This window comes from Nanorana parkeri, unplaced genomic scaffold (assembly GCF_000935625.1).
Source record: "Nanorana parkeri isolate BGI_ZX_2015 unplaced genomic scaffold, ASM93562v1 scaffold280, whole genome shotgun sequence".
NCBI lineage: Eukaryota > Metazoa > Chordata > Amphibia > Anura > Dicroglossidae > Nanorana > Nanorana parkeri.
Genome location: NW_017306548.1, coordinates 1,449,029 through 1,456,629, shown reverse-complemented (window position 1 = coordinate 1,456,629; position 7,601 = coordinate 1,449,029). Strand labels below are relative to the sequence as shown.

At 45.5% G+C, this 7,601-nt stretch overlaps 1 long non-coding RNA gene across 1 annotated transcript in view; it reads left to right on the top strand.

Moving 5' to 3' along the window:
* The window catches only part of LOC108787725, a 26,899-nt gene that overhangs the window by 3,072 nt on the left and 16,226 nt on the right, over positions 1-7,601 (top strand). The window contains exon 2 of the long non-coding RNA XR_001941287.1: positions 2,737-2,839. This is a non-coding gene — a long non-coding RNA (uncharacterized LOC108787725). The remainder of the gene's footprint in view (positions 1-2,736; positions 2,840-7,601) is intronic.

Genomic DNA, 7,601 nt, shown 5'->3' with positions numbered 1-7,601 from the left:
ATATATGTATATATATATACATACACTTTGTATGTATATATACTTTCTTTTGTTTTGCTTTTTTATTCTTTTTCTTTAAAACCTGAAATGTTCATTCCAAATGAAAATTGAAGTTTACAAACATCATAGAATCCCTAAACTCTGCCAGTTACCATATAATAGTGATAGGACTAAAAAGTCTGATTTCTATATTGGCTCATGGGGCCTTATATGTGAAGAAAGGTATTTACATTGTAGGAAGTATCGGTGAAAGTTGTATCAGCTGTGTAACTAGCCGGCTGTTTGTTCCAGATGTTGGGCAATCCCGGGAACAGGCCAGTGGGTGATAAGCAACCAATCAGAATCTTTTATTTTACTCAGTTTGAACTTATTCAAAAAAAGGTGGATATGTAAGGCACAGGATGTTGTTATTATGCACGTCTCAGGCAGCCTTCCTGCCATCTCTATCCTCTGGTTTCATCACAATTAGCAGTTGATTGAGATCAATTTTCAGGTCTTGTTTGCAATATGGAGCTGTGACGCCATGTCATTACCACAATTCGAAGTACATAATCGGAAATTCCCTAATTTTCTCTGTTGCTGCCTTTGACAATAAACTGGTGTGGTGAAGGTTCAGGTCTCTTTCCCGGAAGGGATACATCTATCAGAAGTGAAAGCGAATGTTCTTCACGGTCCTTGGCCTTATTGTAGGGAATGCCGTGAGGTGCCGAGATCAATATACACATTCCAGCCCTCATTACTTTTGAAGTCACTGGTCTGGGCAGCATTTTTTAGGTGGTGATCAGAAAAGGCTCCAGATTGTGTATTGTATATGGCCCTATGTGATCCAATGGCTATCATTGGTTCTAGGTCATTTTTTTTAGTTTTCTTTTAAAGTCTTACATTTTTTTAACTGTTGTCTTATAGCGCCTTGTTTACTACATGTAAGCATTGCAATCTCTGTTTTCCTTATACAATTCTAATTCATGATTCCCAGAGCACTGCGGATTAGCTAAAGAAGCAGCACAGCACAAGCTGCCTGCTTTGCAGCTAGGTTTGTCTCATTGAAACCTCATACTGAGCCAAACTTAATAGCTAAAACTGAAATGTACACATGCCTGAATGAGTCTGAGCCGTCACTCATTACAATGGTCCCAACCAAGTGAAAACGAGAACAGTCAGTCAGATTAAAACAGAGCACCCCTTTAAAGAAATAGTTGAGGATCCACATGTAGAAAGTATAATTAGAGCACCAAACAAAAGGTCCAAGGTTGCAAATTCTTTTATCATAACTATTAGTTCATAACAGAATGACAAAAAACTCATTACGAGACACTGCTCTGGCTCATTTCAGCTTGAGCTATTGAGTTCTGTAAGCAAAGGGCTTTCATCATTAGAGAAGCAGAGACATAAAGGAAAGACATGAAAACCCTTTGCTGGCTCAGGAGTTTAATACATAGTATTGATAGGCAGTATTTCCTTTATTGTGTGACTGAAAAAAAGAGAAATAATAATTAAAAAATCCTTTTTTGTTTTAACCATCAGAAAGAAAGAAAATATCTACAAAACCTTTATATGTTCCCCTTGCAGTGGCACCAAGCCCTACACCAAATGTCAGTCAGGGGGCCGGGAAACAACATCAAGATCATTGACATCACCAGGCTGGACAAATCCCAGGAGCTGGGTCGCCAATGCTCCTTAAAAATTCCAGCTGGCGCCTAGCTTTTGAGGTTTTCCCTAGTTGTTGCCAATGGAGCGGGCTCCTAAAAAAATCCTGTTGGCTCCTAGATTGGACAGATTGGCTCCTGAATTCCATATTAATTTGACCACCTTTGATCTAGTGGAAAGAAACCAGATAACTTACGTACTTCTCACTACCCTCCTGATTGTGGGCAATCCCTTGGCGTCATCAGGTACAATGCAGGACTATTAGTCCTGCATTGGATGTGAGGCGGAAAGCCTGCGACTGCGTCCCGGAGCACCTTAGAAAGGAGGCTGCTGGGGACCGGTCACACAGATGGAGGGAGCCTGCCGGAGCAGTGGATGAGATATGTATTACTCCTGGGGATGAGATACTGTATGTATTACTCCTGGGGATGAGATATGTATTACTCCTGGGGATGAGATACTGTATGTATTACTCCTGGGGATGAGATATGTATTACTCCTGGGGATGAGATACTGTATGTATTACTCCTGGGGATGAGATATGTATTACTCCTGGGGATGAGATACTGTATGTATTACTCCTGGGGATGAGATATGTATTACTCCTGGGGATGAGATACTGTATGTATTACTCCTGGGGATGAGATATGTATTACTCCTTATTACTCTACTCCTAGAGTTAACAAACATTTAACCCTTGCACTTGGGGTGGGCACTGCGAGGGTATTTTTTTCTCGTGCCCATTGTATGAGGATGAGCCCAGCCGGCTATAGTATTCTGACATCCAGTGCCCGCCCATGTCACCATTTCCGAGCTGATTGGCTGCAGTCACTGTTTGGATGACAATTTTCCTCCCCGCTCCTTTAATAAAGTTGAATGAAAAATCGACCTTGGTGGAACCGGGTGGTTGTTGGGCCACTTACAGACCCAATTTTGTCCTGATTCAGCTGAAATTCCATCTGTGTATCTCCAGCCTATATGTGGCTCGTTATACTCCACATGTCTTGTTAGATACTCCCATGTATGTCTAATGATCAAAGATTTCTTTTGTACACCAACCAATGTTTTCTTACTCTTTCCCTGCGTCAGATTACGGGATCATTGGCAAATTGGGAGATCTGCCGCTATGATTTTGCTGATAAGGAATACCATTTCTCGGTGCCCAGATCCCTGGAGCCTGGCATGTTGGTGGGTCAAGGTAAGAGGACCTGTCGTCATTTCGCTTTGATTTGATTGTAGTTCAGCTGCTGTGACGGAGAATCCGGGAGCGGCTCTTAGTCTCGTATCTTTTGTTATCTTGTTGAAAGGCCGTAGACGGCTATCGGGAGGATAGCTGGCTGGGTGGGCTCTGTAGCCTCTTCAGGTGAATCCTGGGCATTGTTCAGGCTGCAGATTTTGTTTACCTTGTCCTTTGAATGTGAATGTTATCAGTGAATGAAGTGGCCATACAGGATTAAAGGGCCGGAGGCTTCGGTCTTTCAGGAGTAGTGAATATTCATTGACTGTTGATAAAAGTACACTTCACAGAGGATGAAGGAAATACTGTAAAACTGGCCGGCCGTACACTCAACGTTTTCCTTGCTCATTCCGAGGAAAATGCTTGATTCCTCAATCCATACTATCAACGTGAATGTGGTAACCTATTCTGACAGTGGCGGGTGTGCTGCTGTTAGAATACCCAAACAGTGTCTAGAGCTGATTAACTGCAGTCACTGCCCGGTTGAGATTTTTCAGACCTTCGAGAAAGGTTGATTGAAAAATGTACTTTTGCCCAATACTGTGGTGCCAACTGGGACACACACTAGTCAGCAGGACTATTGTATGTATGGCCAGCTTTGCGTGTATGGCCAGCATTCCTGTAAAAGGCTAACTTTAGGGGGCCCTGCCGGAAACCACCCAGCATGACAAGCTTTGAGCCGCGTGGTTCCAGCAGGCCTGAGCGGTAGAAAGCTATACATGTATGGCAAGCTTTTATGTATGTGATATCAGGTTGTTCAGGGTTGGTGCGCAGGAGGACTGACAAGGAGGAGGGAATAAATGACAGATACCTACAGATAAGGTAATGTTAAGTTTTAAGGCAGGGGTGGGCAACTCTGGCCCTCCAGTTGTTGTTGAAACTACAAGTCCCATAAGGCATTGCAAGTAGAGTTGCCACCTTTTCTTCAAGCGAAACCCGAACCTCTAGCGACGCGCGGACATTTTTGGGGGGGAATGAGTGGTGGCTTATTCATATGTAAATAGCACAGTTGAGACTATTTTCAGTGGGGGGGCCAGTAGCCCCATCTTAATTTTGGTTGCCCCTGTCTGCCTGATATCTTATGTCCGGGTTTCTGCTGCAATGAAACCTGGACAGGGCATTCAAAACCTGGACTGTCCGGGTGAATTCTGGACAGGTGGCAACCCTAATTGCAAGGCTGACAGTATGACTGCCAAAGCCAGAAGAGATTATGGGATTTGTAGTTAAAGCACAGCTGGAGGGCCAGAGTTGTCCATCGCTGTTTTGATGCATTCAGTGATGCAGGAAGCAGGGAGAGGATGATCACAAGACACACATGACATTATCAATGTTCTGATGAGATCTCCCATATGAATGTTTCTAGGAAAATGCTCCTTTATCCCGATCCATTGACTTATGTGTAATGAAGCTGGATTCCCAGGAAGGGTTTGGCTGCCATTGGGCAATAAACCTGGGAAGACCCCATGCGGTCTGGTGTTGGTCCCTCCCGGCCCAGGGGACAGGCGTGCCGGTTGTTTGTTGCCTCTTCCTGTCCTGGTTGCTTCTCAGTTTCTATCATCCACGTTCTGAAAAAAGAAGCATTTCTATAATTGCACTTTACTCTCCATAGAACGGCGGAGTAGCAGAGCGATTGCACATAATTATATCATTAAAAACATTGAGTGCAGCTCTAAAAGACCCGGCGTCCACGTGATTGACATCTATAATTCAGAGAATGTAAGTGTCGCCCGACGTATGCTTCCTTCTTATGGGAACATGCACACTTTCTTCACGAGGAATGAGAAAACAAGTAGGCAATGATTCTAATATAGATCTATATTTATAAAAAGTACAGTCACAGAGTGTTCTGCATGCAATTTGAATGTAGCCTTTCCCAGCCTGAAATGACTGACAGCATTGTAGAAAAGGCAAATACAATGCAGAGTATGTATAGGGATGGGTAATTCCCAGGGGTAGGCAAATTCAAGGCCTCCATCTGTGGTGAAACTACAGATCCTATCATGCTTCTGCCTCTAGGAGTCATTTCTGTGGCTATCGGGGTCTTGCAATGCCTCATGAGATTTGTAGTTCCGCAGCAGCTAGAGGGCTGGGGTTTGCCTACCCCTGCTTTAAGCTGGGTATACACGCTTCAAATTTTAATCAAGGACTGGACGAAATTTGCTGCGTGGGTGCCGCTGCTGTCAGCCTTTCACCCGGCATCCCTCTATCAGCTGATTGAAGGGGCCGGCTGGAAAACTCTCGGCCAAATGGAGCCAGCGGCCAGTTAGCTGCTAGCTCAATTCGGATATTCTGAGTTTGCCTATCCCCTGAAATATATAGTAGGGATCCACTGATACCGATACTAGTATCGGTGCCGATGCTGTGTATTTGGGTGAGTACTCGTACGAGGGTGCATGGAGCCGGCTTCCCGGCCAATCAGGAAGCTGGGCGCCGCGTCATTACATGGCGCCCGGCTTCCTGATTGGCCAGAAAGCCGGCTCCATGCTTTCTCGTCACATAGTGACGATCGGGAAGCCGGGTGGCGAGTCTTTACACGCCGCCTGGCTTCTTTAAGGGGACTTCCGGTATCGGTATTCAGTATCACCGAGTATCGGGAAAAAAATATCGGTACACGATACCGAAATACCGGTATCGGTGGATCCCTAATATATAGTCTTGGATGGACCATTCTAAAAGGACACTTGTGTTCTATGGTTACAGTCTTTAAAGCGTATATCTGAGACGTGTGATGTTTGATGGTTTTGTGATTTGGGACACATCCTGCTTGGTATTTGTTGCATAGCTTATTTAAAAATGTGCCGCTTCCATTATACTTGCTCTTTTCTGAAAACTCCAAAATGGGATTTTCCTCTATAATGTAAGGGGAGCTGGGGAGTTGACGTTCATCATAATAGACCTCGTCTGTTCTATGCTGGCAGATCTCATTATCAGTTGTAAGGTAGATGTGAACATGTCCGTCCTAACAAAGGGTTAAATATCCAGAAGCATTGAATGTTAATGAGAGGAAGTTCAGTGTGTCCCTGCTTTGTCTTGGGACACGCTGAATGCTGGTGCAGACCTGGACGATCCGACCTGGGCAATTTTTTTCGCGACGCGCGGCTGTTTTAGAAAACCGCACGATCCGCCCAGCGCGACTGGTGCCATTAGTAAATAATGGCACCGCCAGCGTGATCGGCGGTGGTGACCGCACAGCAATCCACGTGGTATTGTGCTCGATTGCTGCGTGGTCACGGATCGCCTGGGGCTAGGTTCACACCTAGGAGATTTATCGCACGGATTGCTGTTTGCTGTTTGCCCAAAGAAACATCTAAAAGGCAAGAAATATTATTTTTAGGTATGCTGCGTGAATAGGAACACACAACAAACAGAGAGAGAGCGGTGTTCTCAAATTTGATTGCAAAAGTGGAAATACATTTGTGATTGAAGTGATTTATTTACAGCCATTGTGCAACTGCCTCTGTGTGCTGGAAATACTTCCTTTTTCTCTCTGACATTGTCAGTTCAGACACGCTTACATTAATATTGACCATTACAATGATATGGAAATAAGCGGTTTAATGGGTTTATATGCAGTTACCAACAATGCAATCCTGTCCCAGCATATAGCAGCACTCTTGTCTGAAGAACAGCGGCAGAAAATGGGTTGAATAGTGACATTAAGGCCTCATTCACACAGCTAAGTGTCGGCCGGTACAGATCCGTGAAGCGTGCACAGCCGTATCGGGCCGTTCCCGGGAAGGACAGGTGCTGCATGTGATTGCACACAGCAGCCTGTTCTTCCCTATGGGAGTACGCGATCGTACACCGTGCCATGCCTGTGGCTGTCAGAGGCTTGCAATGTCTCATGGGACTTGTAGTTCCACAATAGCCGGCCAAGGTTGCATGCCCCTGGTCTATACACTTCAGTGGAAGCTCCTAATAAAGGAGAACAACTCCATTTCTGGTAAATGTGTAATACTATTTGGACAGAACAGTTCCAGTGGCGTAACAATCACTATAGCGACCCAGGTGGCCGCTATGGGGCCCGGGGCACAGTGGGGCCCGGCCAGATGCCGTGTGGGCCGCCTGGGTCGCTATGGGATCCTCTGCTGGCTTTCACTGACGGCTGAAGACGAACACGCCGCTGTTCAGATCACTGACAGTAATCTTTGCAGCAGCGCGATCCTCTGTATCAATAGTGGCTACGATAAGGAGGGGTTAGGTTGGTCGCACTGCCCACGATACTGTTGGAGCGTGATGGGATCAGTAGCTGTCACACCTGATTATTAGTGGAATGGTATGCAGGTTATTTGGAAATACAATTATAGTGCCCCCCTTCTATAGTAACCATGTATTTCTCACAAGACAAGTCCTAGCTATGAGTGCTGTAGCATACAGCGTAATGGCAGGCAGTAATATAGATAAGTTGCACGTAGGTGACAGGTACTTGCTGTTAGGAGTTTAGCTGCATAGTGAGCAAAGGATCTGAGGCAGGTGAGCTGTAGCCAGGATGGATTGATGGATTAGTGGACTCCGGATCTGAGGCAGGCGAGTTGTAGCATAAGGGAGCTGGCTGTGAGTCCAGGGAGACAGCCAGTAGGTTCAGGGTTCAGCTTGTGGTTGAGGGTGAGTAGAGAGGAAACAATTGCTCAACGTTCTACCACACTAGAACGCCGAGCAATCGAATTCGTCTCCATCTTAATGGGAAGTGACACTTGCGAGGGAGGAGCCGCCGGCA